The following is a 14,814-nucleotide window of genomic DNA, read 5'->3' as shown; positions in this document are numbered from 1 at the left end:
CGCGTCAGGCTCTGTGTTGACAGCTTAGAGCGTGGAGCCTGTTCCAGATTCTGTGTCTCCCTCTCTGTCTTCCCCTCCCCTGCTCACTCTCTCTCTCTCTCAAAAATAAAGATTAAAAAAATTTTTTTTACATAGAGGACAATTTGGCAATGTCTTACCAAACTAAACATAGTCTTACGCTACGATCCAGCAATCATACCTCTAGGTATTTACCCAAGTGAATTGAAAACTTACGTCCACATAAAAACCCGCACTCACATGTTGAGAGTAGTTTCTTCATAGCTGCTAGAAACTGGAAACAATCAAGACATCCGTCAACAGGTAAGTGGATAAATAAACCGTGTTACATCCATACAATGGAATATTATTCAGCAGTTAAAAGAAATGAGGGGTCAAGCCATGAAAAGACGTGGGGGGAACTTTAAACACATATTGCTAAGTGAGAGAAGCCAATCTCAAAAGGCTACATGCTGTATGTTTAGGACAATGGGACATTCTGAAGAAGAAAAATGGTGGAGACAGGGAGAGATGGGTGGTTGCCAGGGGCTGGGGCGGGGAGAGCGAGATGAATAGTTGGAACGTTGAGGGGTGTTAGAGCAGCGAACTGATTCTATGTGATATTAGAATGGCGGATATGCATCATTATGCATTTGTCAAAACCCATATATTGCGCAACATCAAGGGCTCCCCGAAAACAGCGGACTTTACCTAATTTTACTGTATCAATACCGGCTTATCACTTATAACGAAAGTATCACAATAATACAAGATGTTGGTCATAGGGAGAAATGAATGCAGGACGGGAGGTATGCAAATTATCTGTACTATCTGTTCCATTTTTCTTTACCCCTAAAACTACTCTCCACGCAAAACACAGGGGAGAAAAAAAATGAAAGCCGACTAATTCTGTACCACTCCAGAGGATCAGACTTAGGTGCGAGAGAGAACTTGCTTCAAATGAAAGTTGATAAATATGGCTCCCTTTCCTTGGTAAGATCATGCTTGCAATTCTGATCCCCTGTGATGCTATAGAAAAGCAACCACAGGTATAATGAACCCTGTAGAGAATAAATTTAAGTCAAGATGACACATTTGCCCAAACTAGGGGTTAAGGAAGGCAAGTAAAGCATGCAGGAGGAGTGTAATTCTGAGTAGTGGTCCTTGCTCAATGAGGAGTGAGGTGAGCGGGAAGAATTGAGGAGCAGTGCTTTATTGATATTCGTTTCTTTTCTGGAAATTGTATTAAGTGCATGCGATGATGTAAGATATTGACAGCTACCGAATCTTTCCTCCCCTCAGTTTCCCCAAGAGTATGATCACACACACACAAACACACACACACACACACACACACAAATGATGAATGGGTTGGCCCACGAAATGCTTAATTTGGGTCTTGAAACATCCATATCAAGCCTCAAAGATACTCTAGAAACAATAGAATCAACACACGTGGAATAAGAGCCTCTAGGCTTATTCAGCCCGTATCTGGAAAATTTTACAAATCTCCTCTTTCTCCCCCGGTAAGGGAAACTCCAGGAAGATTTTGTAAACACACCTGGATAAAACCCCATCTATGGTCGCTTAGGTGTTCTTCTCTACAACATTAAAAGAAATTCAAGGTTCGTGTCTGCAGAGCTGCTGTTGCCAGGGAAACAGAGCCTCCTCAGAATGCAGCTGCTTTAAGTCTTGGTGCCCCAGTTCTGGCTTTTTTGATTGGTCTACAACGCACATGAATCTCTTCATATCTAAGAAAGTCAATTTCTTCGTATGCATCTATTTCCCCAACATATCTGTCACCTGGGTCCAGATAGAATACTATTTCTGGTTGCCCGATTAGAACGTGTTCATGGAGAGAGGGAAAGCCGGGCCAGAGGATGGATCGTTCCATGCTTCACAAAGAACAGAGGATGGATCGTCCTCTACTACTGGGTCCTACTGGGTCCTCTCTGCTTTCCTAGAAAAAGTTCTGCAGAGACCAAAAGAGCCGTAATACTTGTTTCTGATAGCCAGACAGTCTATCTTCCATGAGGGCCCCGTAATGGTCTATGATATAGATAAATTCAACACAGGCCACTTTCCGACTAGAACGGACACTAACGTTACCTAAATATTGAAAGCCAGGACCGCTCATCCGAATTCTCTGGCACTCAGCTTTTATTCGAAGGTCTTCCAGAAGCAACCTAAGTCCTTATTATAATCTCAGGTGTGTTCCAACTCAAACAACTTACCTGAGTGATTTCTGGAAAGTCTGTGAACTGATGCAGACTGGGCTTGAGCGATTTTGAGCTTGATAAAAACCCAAATGAGATATTACCCCATTCGTATCATTCAGTAACCTAGCAGGCCAATCTTTTTCATGTAGATATGCTTCGGGGAACCATCTGTATCCAATTTTTGTCTTCTTTTCTTTCTTCTTCTTTTTTCTTTTTTTTTTTCCAATTGTTGTTTTATTGGTGATAAGTGACCTGACTTTCTTAGTCATGCGACGGAGGATGAGAAAATGAACATGCTAATTAATGTGTTCATCCAAGAGAAATAGGAAATGAGGTCATTTTCAAAGTGCCTTTTTTAGGAGGGCAATGAAGGTGTGGTGACTAATTATGAAGGCTCATTTCATATGCACCGTTTAGTTTTTTAGTAAAGGATCTTGAAGTGTTACTCTCTGGAAAACTTCATGCCTTTTCTTTATACTGTCTTTGCATTTCCCTGTATATGTTAGCAATATTTCCAGATTTTTTTACTCTCTCCTTAGCATTTATCTAAAGTGCTCTATTCTTATATTTTACTTTTAAAGTAGTCTCTCTCAAGAGTTCTGATATTTACTAATTATTTTCATTAACTTACCACTGCATTTCCAAAGAATATTTCGGGACTTTATTTTTATTTTTATTTTTTTGTTTTTTTGTTTTATTTTGTTTTTGTTTTTGTTTTTGTTTTTTCCCCGATTACGTCTCGCTTGAAAATAACATGATTTCAGGGGTGCCTGGGTGGCTCAGTCAGTTGGGTAACCGACTTTGGCTCAGGTCATGTTCTCAGGGTTCGTGGGTTCGAGCCTCACATCGGGCTCTGTGCTGACAGCTCGGAGCCTGGAGCCTGCTTTGGATTCTGTGTCTCCTCTCTCTCTCTCTCTCTCTGTCCCTCCCCCGTGCACTCTCTTTCTCACAAATAAATAAGACATTTCAAAAACATTTTTTAAGAAAAAGAAAATAGCATAATTTCAAACAAAATCCATTTTAGTTCATTAGGTATAGAGGGAGTATTTACTTATTCTCCTGATAGACAAATTCAGGTTTAATCGGGTTCAGGTGGCCCACACAATCAAGGTATTCTGGATGTGATCTCCTCTGAATGTTTATCCCTTATTCTTATAGCTGGGACCATTTGCCAGGTCATCCGGCAACTCCAAAATGATTGTTTGAAGCAAAACAATGTGCCTGTGTGGTTGAGTGTACAATGTAGAGCCCTAACCCAAAAGGTTGACGTTAAAACTTGACAGAAACATTCCTTTTGCAGTAAAATAAACAGTTTTCTCTTCTCCTAGATAAGATGCGGTAATTTTTGATTAACCCATATGGTTTGTCCCTTTGCCTAGGAAACCGCTAAAGACAACCATTTTCCAGCTCCCTTCCTCTGAGTTTTCATTATCAATAAATGCCTGTGATATCAGCTGAAATTGTTTAGCCCACACATCCGGCTTGTATCTTAATTGCAATAACTTCTTGTCACAAACAGCCAACTCAGTTGATGTATGGAAACAGTGGATTTTTCTTCTCCTCCCCATTCTCCACCCCCCCTCTCCATACCTCCAACGCCTTTCTCTCCATTCCCCATTCCCAACCTCACGGAGCCCGGAAAGTCTCCTAGCATTCCTAAAAAGTTACATAAGACACCAGAAGTAGATAACATTGTATGTCTCAAGTGTAAAATGCAGAATGTTTATGCCTGTAGGGAGAGAAGAATGAAAGAAATGTCTTTTTCAGGAATCCTATCTGAAACGACTGGAGTCTGACAAGTGTTTCCCTTAGAGTAAAAATGATGTTTGAGGAGTTTGGGTGTTCTTTACCACCTACGCAACGGCAAGTTCTTTGTTCCTTAAGAATAAGTAACAAGGATCTTAGATGCCAGGTTACAGATTTCTAAGGTCTCTGAGATTTCTAAGGTTTCATCCGATGCAGCAGTGATGGAAGTAAATCTTCAGATTCAAGTGCAGTGTCTTTGTGCTGAGACCCCACCTTGTTTTAATGGTGTGGAAGGACCAAAGAGAGGAGGACACGAGCCTTGGGTTGGCACGAAAGCAAGGCAAACCAAATTCTCTCTTTGGCATTTGATCACCTTGCTAACAGCTAACTCAAAGATATAGAGACTTGGGTCTGTCCAACACCTTAACTTTTTAATCACAACCGCCCTTGCCATCACGCATAATATAAGCCTTCTCTGAGAACCAAAGAGACGATGCCGTGATTCAAAAGAGGAGATCACGTAGTTGGCAAATGGAGACACCCAAAGATGAAGAGGTTTAATGTGTAAACATATTTCCCCAAACCAATATGCCACACAGAATTGGTTCTTCCAAGGCCTCCTGACCTTGCCCTTCCCTTTGGCAAGGTCAGCGGGGACAGACACGCGGCCCGGGGCTGATTCCAACACACTGCAGCCATCTCCAAGGCAACACTGATTTAAGGTCATCTCAGTGTTGCCCAATTTCCAGGAAACTTCTGGGGCGCTCTGCTGTTTGTGGTCTGGCATCGGGATGGAAAGTTTAACCTGAGCACAAGTGGAGGCTGGTTGGTTCCTACAGACTCTGCATTCTTTTCTCTGGTGGGTCGGGTTTGTGAACAAGGATCGGCCCCACCGATAGTGTAAATATTTTGGAAAGGCTTGGAGAGTGTAGACGTGACCTCTACCCAATGCACTTACCACCCATCTAGATAAGTAACAACAGACGGGAAATGCAGGGAGCATCTCCACTCGTTTCGTTAGAAGGAAAGTGACCTGCGAAAAGGAGTAAATGAAAGAGAACTGAAGAATACAAAACGGTTTGGGCCAGTTTCTTCCCTCTGTTCCTTTTGGCCCCTGCTATTGTTCCTTGTCATCCTGCTGAATTTATTTGTTTTATTTTCTGTAATGGAGTTATGCCATGGTGGGATTGGGGGTTGCCGACTAGAATGGAAATAAAATGCAGCATTCGCCAATGAGTGTCCTTACAGCAATGGCGCCCCTCTGTTTCATTGCATTTATTGAGGTTTGAGGGGGGTGCGGCAAAGCTGAACGTGTTCCATGTATGCATCTTGATGAGTCTGAGAGAAGTGTTCCCTTTTGTTTTAAATATGTCCTCAGCCAGTTCTTTCTCGCATGAGTCCTTTTATCTCGTGTCATGGACGCCATTTCCTCTTGCATGGAATCACCAGAAGTTTATAGAACCGCTGCTAAGCATGAGACACCGTGCAAAGTCCTGCAACAGGGAAACAGGCCATTGTAATGCAATCCATAAGTGCCATGGAAGGCAAGAAGAAAACACGTTCAGATGGACAGGCCAGTGTAATGGCCTCAAAGGGATGATCCCGGACACAAGGGGACCAAAGGATCCATAACCTGGTAAGATTATTAACCTCTCTGTGCTTCGGTGGCTCATCTAACATGGGGACGCGAATAGTATTTCCTACAGAGGCATCTGATGAAGTATATGTGGGCTTGAAGTGACTGTCTTCTACTTGTAACTCATCTCTAGCCCAGCAAGTTCAAGGAGATGACCCATTTGCTCCCTGACTTGCAGGGACTCCCAATGCCGAATGGAGACGAAAGGGAAGTTGGGTTTTCTTCATTTGTTAAGACGCTTTCCATCACTTTGTGGGGTTAAGTTAGACACAGATGTGACCAGTCCCGTCCGGCAGGGCTGATACAAACTTCTATCAGCCAGGCCTCGGGCAAAGTGTAGCTCACCAAATCTCCAGACATTCTAGAAGGCGTGGGAATGTGAATATGCAGGTGTCTAGTGTTTTATGTCCAGACAGACCCAAGAGTGCCAAGAGGGCAGTTGTGATGTACACAACCAACAAGAGACAGTATCACTCTGACAAACAGGACCCGCTCCCACATGGTTCCATCTCAAGTGACCACATCTCCACACAGTAGCTCACACAGACGAAGATCACTGGATGAAGGTTTTGATTTTAATACTTTGCCATACTCACGAACCAAAGAACGGAAGCTGGTTAAACTCTTTCAAAGATATTATCACTAGCTGTGAGAAACTACATACTAAGACTAAAAATTGTCATTTGACTTGGAGAATCAAGGTAGGATGCAGAGGTTTGGGAAGGTGGACTTTGGTGGGTGAAGTGTCTTATCTAAGAGATTTACCACAAACCTCCACTTGTGTGACATCCAAATAACAGACACTAAAAAACCCATAAGTGAAAGTTTTCATACTCAACATTATGCCAAAGAGCCAACATCCAGGGAAACAAGGAGATAAAGGTAAAACAAGCACACACACACACACACACACACACACACACCCAAAGAACTCATAACTCTTCACAATTATCTCATGAAATAGATCTTTTCCCCATTTTATAGACGAGTAAACCAAGACCTAAACAGACTAAGTGATTTGCACAAAGTCATCCCAAACCACTCTCTCTGGCTCTGCAATCTGAAAATTGAATGCTGTAATATTCCTTCACGTCAGGGATTTACTTATGTCAATCCACCAGTTCCAAAAAGGGGGGGAGACACCCAAGGCTACCTAAGGCGTTGCAGCCTTAACCATAATATAATATTATCTAGCATCAAGAGATTTTTTTAAAAAATAAATCATCCTCTAGGGCAAAGGCTGGAAGACTATAGCCCATGGTCCATATCTGGTCCTCTGTCTTCCTTTGCACGCAAAATTTTGTTGGGATACACTCATTCCTTTAGCATTGTCTGTGGTTATGTTTAGTCTACAACGGTGGAGTAAAGTACTTACAACAGAAACCCTAGGCTCTGCAAAACTGAAATTACCTACTACCTGGCCCTTTACAGGTTAGTATAAAAGGGTTAGTCCCAAATGAGTCTATCTGCCTATGTATTATATTCAATATTTTACAGTGCTCATAATATTAACCCTGAGACTTCTTGCAACTTCTTAAGGGATCATATAAACCATAAAAGACTCAAGACTACTCAATGCAGTTTTAGGGTTAAGTACATTTTACACCATTCAAATCCACTTCAGGGAAACTTCATATCAGGCTCTTGACCAAAACGTCCTATCCCCCGAAACATCCTGGTTAAATAAAAGCTTGACATGAAAATACTCAACAGTCTCTAGCACACAGCTCAGATTGCTGCAGTTAAAAGCTACCTACGGGTTGTGGACTCAGCAAGTTTATTCATATTAAAACGTGGTTTAGATTTTAATTTTGCTTCACAGCCCCCGCGAGTACAATTTGATTTCTGCTCTTTGCTGTGGTTTTATAAGCAACGCATCTTTTGACTTTCAGTTGCATTAGCCTTCAAGCATGCTTTTGTTTTCTCTCATCTTAAAAAATAGAAACTTTCTCTTGACCAAACTCTCCCGCTACGGTCCCACTCGCTAACATTTCCTTGAAGTGAAATTTCTTTGGAACGTCCTTCGATTTCTCTTCTCTCTTCTCTTTTAAGCTTTTCCAAGCAGGCTTCCAACCTCCCCACTCGTACTCCGGCTACTAGCAGAGTCGGCGATGACCTTGTTGTCAAACCCATACTCAGCCCTCGGTCCCCATGCCACCTGACTTATGACTGGTGGCGTCTGATGTAACTTGCTTGCTTTATTCTCCTCGATACCCCTTCTGCCCCTGGCTTCTAGGATGCGACACTCTCTTGGGATCTTGAGTTTTGTCCCAGTTCACACCTAGAACTAGGCCTGGCACATGGTACATGCTCAGCAGGTAACTATTTAAATAAAGGCGGCTTTATTTAAGCCTCATCTGTATCACACACAAAATTCACATCACTGCTATTGAGATACTATATCAAATGTTGTTTGAAAGCTAGTTAAATAAATATGTTTATATTCAACCCAAACAATCACATTCCAGTGAAAAAATAACAAGTACTGTTAGCAAAATAGCTATCCTTCATCTATCTATGCTATTCATATACTGACTTCAAGATGTTTAAGGGAACTATAAAATTTTTATTGATAAACCAATGACAGTATTTCATTCTTCTGAGAATGCCACCCATTTTGGGGAAAGAGTTACAAATCTGAGTAGACCGGTGATTGAAAAGCGTGGCCTCGAGGTGCCCGGGTGGCTCAGTCGGTTGAGCGTCTGACTTCGGCTCAGGTCGTGATCTCACGGTCTGTGAGTTCGAGCCCCACGTCGGGCTCTGTGCTGACGGCTCAGAGCCTGGAGCCCGCTTCGGATTCTGTGTCTCCCTCTCCCTCTGCTCCTCCTCTCACACTCTGTCTCTCTCTCTCAAAAATAAGTAATAAAAATAAACATAAAAATTAAAAAAAAAAGAAAGAAAAGAGAAAGAAAAGAAAAGCGTGGCCCGCCATCTTTCTTCCTTACTTATCATTGTATTTGACAGAAGTTGTAGGAAGACCCATGGAAATATATCAGTGGTGGATAAAGGGGTGGATAGCCATGTTAGTAAATCCATTTAAGGAGAAAGCCATTAGGATCAGGGTGACACATTAACTAGGGTGTCATCTCCTCTGGTCAGATAATATGCGGCATGTAGTAGAGGAACCTTCCCTACCTTTTCACTCTCCATTAGAGGACAAGCTCCTGGTGGGTATCCATGAATACTCTGGAATGGAAGGGAACCGAGAAAAGCGTCCTGGTCGATTTTAATTGAGTTGCCGTTGATTGAAGAAGCACGTTTCACTCAGTATGTCCTTCCTAGATCAAAACACTCTTATGGGGTAAATAGGAATTAAGAATCCAGATATTCAAAACGGCCTTTGAGAAAATCGCAAACGATCTCACCGGGCAGACGCACGTTTAAGGAGACGAGAAGCACGTATCACGAGGGTCCTGTAAACAGTGTGAGGACGAAGCCGGCTTTGTGATGTATGGGGCTTCCTCTGGGTGGTTGACATGCCACCAAGACAAATGGCATTCCAGCCACTCAGTTGGCCAAAGTCTAAGATTATTAACCAATTTCCGTCCTGTTCTTCTTTTTTTTTTTTTTATGGGCTCTAATGACCGGGCGAGATTTCACTGTTTAATATTTAAACAAATGTTTTTATGCTGAGACAATAAGCCACTGTGGAGACGGGAGAGGACTGTTTAATATCCTCCAGGATGGCTGCCTGCCATTCCCGCTGGAGTAAACGGCGTCAGTTGATTTCTAGAAGTGTTCAGAAAGTAAAGCTCTTTCTGGTGACACATGTGAATGGAATCTCGGTGAGTGGTCTGCCCCGCAGGGTGAGCTCCTCTACTTTTCCGGCTCTTCTAGCAGAACACGATTCGGTTAGCATGGCTTGTGTTGGCTCAACAAACTGGCTTGTTTCCACGTGCTGCTTCTTCTCCGCATTAACCCTTATCAACTTGCTGGCAATGGCCTTTAACACACCCCTTCTTAATCACCCGTCATCAAATGCCGCTTGCTGGTGGGCCACTGCTGTGGGGGTGAATAGCCGTCGTTGGCAAGATGACCTTCAGTGAGCCACTGAGGCACGCGTACTCAGCGCGAGAGCGTGTTTCACACGAGGCAGGGCATCTTTCAGAATCCACTTTGACCTATTGAAACAGTAGTTCTATATTCTTTTCCTTCAAAGTTCAGGTGTTATAATGGTTGGATTCTACCAAAAAGCTAACTTTACAAAATGTTCCGGGTCGCTTACGTGTCTGAAGGAACTGGAGTGACAAATTCGCAGATCTTTGGAGACACCCCTAGGGAGGTATCCTCTCTTATAAGGTTGGGTGTGGGTAGGACAGGCTGCAAATCGTGTCCCTATCTCTGTGGATATTTAGCCACACAATCCCCAAAACATCGAAGTTGTACCTTCTGCTTGTGCCCGCCATGTTTCAACTAGTTTCTTCCCTAGATGAGAATGGGGCTCAGGACAAAAGCCAACAATCAGAAATAACAATGTAAACCATCTTACGTGTTACCAGGGCAGCAACGAGACAGGGACCAATTAGAATTTGAGACAAGCCTGTTGATTTCTGTTGTTTAAACTTCCCTTCTTTAACAGCGGTCTTTGTACATCTCCAGCGTAAAAAATAAAATCATTTGACTATCATTGTGTATGAATTCTAAAGCTTCTGTAGCACACTGTCCGATAAATAAAAAGAGGATTCCTCTAAACCAAGACCCTTAGGCTATGCATTGGAGAATACATTTTCTCAAAAGGGGCATGAATTGTATAAACTCATCCACATTCTCTCACCTAGCTCTCTCAGACTCATGATTTTGGCACAGGCTGCCCAGAGCCAGTAAACCATGTAAAACTACCTGGCCAAGGGGAAAAGTTTTTTCTCAAATTTGTCAGATCAGAAGTACTACTTGGGCCATTTGTTAAAAATAGAAATTCCCTGTACCCTCGCCCACATACCCCTCACTTCAGATAGACTCATTAGATATGGGTTGGAGCCCAAGAATATGGATTTTAATAAGTCAGTTCTTTACGTGGGGAGATTGCGTGACATACTTTTCCAGGATATAGAATCCCACAACTGTGACTTCACCAATATGAAGATGTTCCAGTTTTCTGGCTTAATATATTCACAGGGAATAAACAAGAGAAGCCAGAAAAGAATTAATAGATAAAAAGCATATATATGGAATATATATGATAGGAGAAAAATAAAGAAAATGAAGCATGACAATATAATAATCAGAAACAAGTAGTGGCCAGAAACTTAGGATGTGAAGATATGAGGGGAAAACACAAAGACCTGAAGACAGAGGTACAGACAGATATGGATTTCCAGAAGAGTTTGCTTTCTCACATCCACTCTGAATTAGTCTTGGACTTATGTCCACAATCAAGACCCCATTCTCATGACCGTGCCCTGCTCAATAGCCCCTGTCTTGTTTTCATATATGCAGCACCAGAGATCTGGAAGCTAAGCGGCGATACGTAAGGTTTTGTTATTAATGTTTATTTTAAAGTAGAAATCATTAAGGAAAAATCCATGGAGGTAGGAATATGTTGCTGAAATGGCAGCATCCAGCTACGTTCCGCACACTATCCTCATCGCTCTGACATCACTTTATGGATCTTCACAACTCTCCGAGAGAGGTTTGACAACAACGTTGTTGATCGGGAAACAGAAGCTCAGAGAAACGGTCATCGGAGGTCACAGCATCTACCAGTGACCGTTGGGGTTTGAACCCAGATGTGTCTCTTTCTAGGACGTCGTATGTTCGGGAGACAGCAAGCGGCGGATTATGAGGCGAGAATCTGGATTCGTTTCCAAGGTTGCCTGGTGGCTCGTCGTGTGTCTTTAGATCAGTGTGTTGGTTCTTTTGCGCTTTGGCTTCCCTAGCTTCCAGTCTGCAGGCAACTTTTCTGTCTCCTGGTCAATACAGCATCAGTTAAAGTAAGGACAAGGCTTCTATTTTGGTTCTAAATCTGGTGTGAAATTGGAAGGAACGTTTTAGAAATCTTCCATTCGCCATCAGAATGGTAACAGTCGTTCACAGATGAGGGAGCCCATTCAAGCAGCGAAAGGAGCTATTCGCCCATCTGAGAACCATTTGATGAATTACTATTGTCTATGGACCTTGGGTCATACAGGTCAGTTTGCCAAATTCTGAAAAAAGGGACAGAATAAAGCTACCATCTAAAATAAAGCACTCTGGGGCTCCTGGGAGGCTCAGCCCATTAAATGTCCGACTTTGGCTCAGGTCACGATCTCGTGGTCTGTGAGTTCGAGCCCTACATCAGGCTCTGGGCTGTCAGCATGGAGCCTGCTTCAGATCCTCTGTCTCCCTCTCTCTGCCCCTCCTGCACATGCTCTCTCGCTCTCTCTCGCTCTCTCTCTGTCTCTGTCTCTCTCTCTCTCTCTCTCAAAAATAAATAAACATTAAAATATTTAAAAAAAAAATAAAGCTTTCTAGCCCAACTGACAAAAGGCAAGCATGATCTCCCAGACACTCTTGCCTAGAAGTAACCGTTCTCTGATGAGTTGCTGTTTTTATTAAATATTATGTAGAGCTGATTCACCCTCTTGGATTATAAGAGACACAAACATAACGCAATGTGCTTTTCCTATGCAGAAGCTGTTTGCAGCCATGTAACAAGTCCCGAGTGAATGTCTGAAAATCAGTCATGTTTGTACAGATTTAAAGAGGTTTTCACAAAGCTTTGAAAGAATTAAAAATAAGCATTTTCGAGCAATCACTTCATCCGAAGGACAGTGCTCCCTGGGGTCAAGGCGTATCCTTTGCAAGAAGGAGCTGGGGAATATGAAAAAAAGAACATGAAATTAATGTTAAGAAAACAGATGTCTAGAGCCGTAGGGACTAGCAATGCAATTCCTGAGCAAGAAAGCTATAAAGTGCAAATGAGTCCAGGAAGGAAATGTGATAATGTGGGGGAGTGATATCTACTGGGTAGGTCCCAGGTCTGCAGGGGTTTCATATTTTCAGCAACGACTCAGTGATGGCACCAAGAACCTATTTGTGTTCATTCAGTTAATAGGTGACCCCAGGCTGACCCAGAGGAAATTAAAACCCAGAGTGATTTTATTCAAGATGGAGGAGAAACTTGGTGAAAAATCTAAGGACATTTTCCAGACAAGGCAAACATTGCAGAAAATAACATGGCAGGAGAACATTGTTTGGGGCCTACGATGAACTTCATGCCGTCTCTAGGTCACCAGTGCACAGGTATGGCACTGTTTCCAAACAAGCATGTGGGATGTGCAGTATTTAACTGGAAAAGAATATGTGGTTGGCCCCCTTTTCTTTAGTCAGTAAAGCAAATGACAGAAGGAGAAAATAGGAGAGAATTATAGAATGGGGATCCAGGTCAACCCAGAGAATGAGATTTGCAATAGATAGAACTGTTCAACAGCAGAATATCTGGTTAAGGATGTAATGACCAACCTTATTATCACTTTCCCATGGTCTTTAAAAATCGGAGAGTTTCTTGTCCAACCAGGACAAGGACCATGGTATTAGGACTACCAGCAAAAATGGCACCTCAGTTCAGGTGATTCTTTAAGACTCCTTTAGTCTGTTGTTTCTGTGGACATCAGAAGAGGAAAGTGCAGGCTGTTTGAAGTTGCCCCAGGCCTCCTGCTCTCACCCTGGACCCAGAAAGCTCTCAGGAAAACACAGACTTAGGTTGTGCTGGCTTTTCATCTCTCTATGTTAATTGACTCTGAAGTTGGAGCACATCTCTGTTTCTTCCCACTCTATCCCCCAAAATGGAAACGGATGAGTTCATTTTCGCCTGACCTGAACTGGCTCTGACTTTGCTAGCTCATGTTCTCAAATTTAGTTGTCTCACATACCAGACTGGGATGAAGAGGCAAAAGATAAAATAAAATAAAAAGGAAAGGAATAAAAGAAGACAAAACACAGGCGGTGCCACGGGGACGGCTGGGGACGTGAGCCTTCGTTCAATTTCCACTTGCCCATCATCTTAAATGGCACTCAACGTCATTGGAAATACTGTCTTGACTCAGGAAATGGAGCTTCCCTGCAAATTCCTCAGCCTCCCCCTTCCAATCCGTTGGCTACCCTAAAGCTAGAAACTCTGGAACTTTCAGTTCTTTGCATTATCAAGGAAGTGGTCTCTGATTTAAGAACCAAAGCCATCGTGAGTTACCCGAGACATCAGAGAAAGAGTATCTAGTCTAACAACTTTATTTTACACATTAGAGAACAAAGAGCCAGGGTGATAAGTGAGTAGACCGAAACCACTGTCCCCTGGTTTACAGTCTATATTGTGGGCTTCTGGTGAGCAGGACACTTGTCCATTTTTTCCTGCCATATCCTCAGAATTTAGCACACTGCCAGGCATATAGTAGAAACTCAATATGTATTTATTGAATGAATGAATGAATGAATGAATGAATGAATGAGGCAAGATTTCAGATGCCCTTTCTCCTGTTCTTCCATTCAGGCACATATTTTAGCTCTCAAAAGAAAAATAAAAAACACCAAAAAGCAATCTGAGGCCCAATTTAGCTCACTTCACCCCACCTAAAGCCCTGAAATGACCTAATATTTTATCTTGGAATGTTCTACTGCGTTTCCAAACATTCTTAGTATGCTGTAGTGTGGTTTGACTTAATTCTGTTTTCACAAAAAAAGTTTGGTAAGTGAGCCTTTCACAAATGCTCCGTTGTTATCACCAGACTCGAAGTTTCGCCAATGAAAGAGCGTCACCTTATTAAAGTTTTGGTGTTCTGATTCTCAGACTTTCTCCTACTTTTTACACTTCAGGGAACTCTTACCTTAGTTCATGGTAGAAGTACGTATAGAGTACCGTAAGCCATACGTAGGTAATTCTCACTATGTATAAAGTCTCATCTTTGAAAATCTGATTTTACAACAAATACATCACAGGAGAAGCCAATTCTTTGTAGTACTGAAGGGTTTACCGTAAGATTCCTTTCAATACCCATCTAGCGTGCAAATGTGGCTCAGATTACATATAGCTTTTTAGGAACACATCTCTTGTGCAAGAGAGGTAACTTCTGATACAACCAAGGATAGACAAAGCAGTCAATTCATGCGGCGTGTTTTCAGACTGACTCAGGGTATTAGGAGCCAGAGTTTCCAAAGCTCCGTAAAGCATGTGGACTCTTTCAAGCTCCGGAGGTCAGGGGAACACCTAAGAACTACCATACTTGAAACTGCTTGCTTCACAGC

General features: G+C 42.5%; 1 long non-coding RNA gene and 1 other non-coding gene across 2 annotated transcripts; one reads left to right on the top strand and one right to left on the bottom strand.

Annotated features, from left to right (window-relative positions):
* Positions 1 to 4,641: 4,641 nt before the first annotated feature.
* LOC122218948 lies at positions 4,642 to 9,068 on the bottom strand. The gene is made up of 3 exons (XR_006202190.1): positions 8,964 to 9,068; positions 8,734 to 8,876; positions 4,642 to 5,455 (listed from the first exon to the last, which is right to left on the bottom strand). It is a non-coding gene; the product is annotated as an uncharacterized LOC122218948 (long non-coding RNA).
* Positions 8,274 to 8,358, top strand: TRNAR-UCG. The gene has a single exon. It is a non-coding gene; the product is annotated as a tRNA-Arg (tRNA).
* Positions 9,069 to 14,814: the final 5,746 nt, after the last annotated feature.

The sequence above is a fragment of the Panthera leo genome, chromosome B2, assembly GCF_018350215.1.
Source record: "Panthera leo isolate Ple1 chromosome B2, P.leo_Ple1_pat1.1, whole genome shotgun sequence".
NCBI classification, from domain to species: domain Eukaryota; kingdom Metazoa; phylum Chordata; class Mammalia; order Carnivora; family Felidae; genus Panthera; species Panthera leo.
The sequence above is the reverse complement of the archived record's forward strand: the minus strand, read 5'-3'. Positions and strand labels throughout refer to the sequence as shown.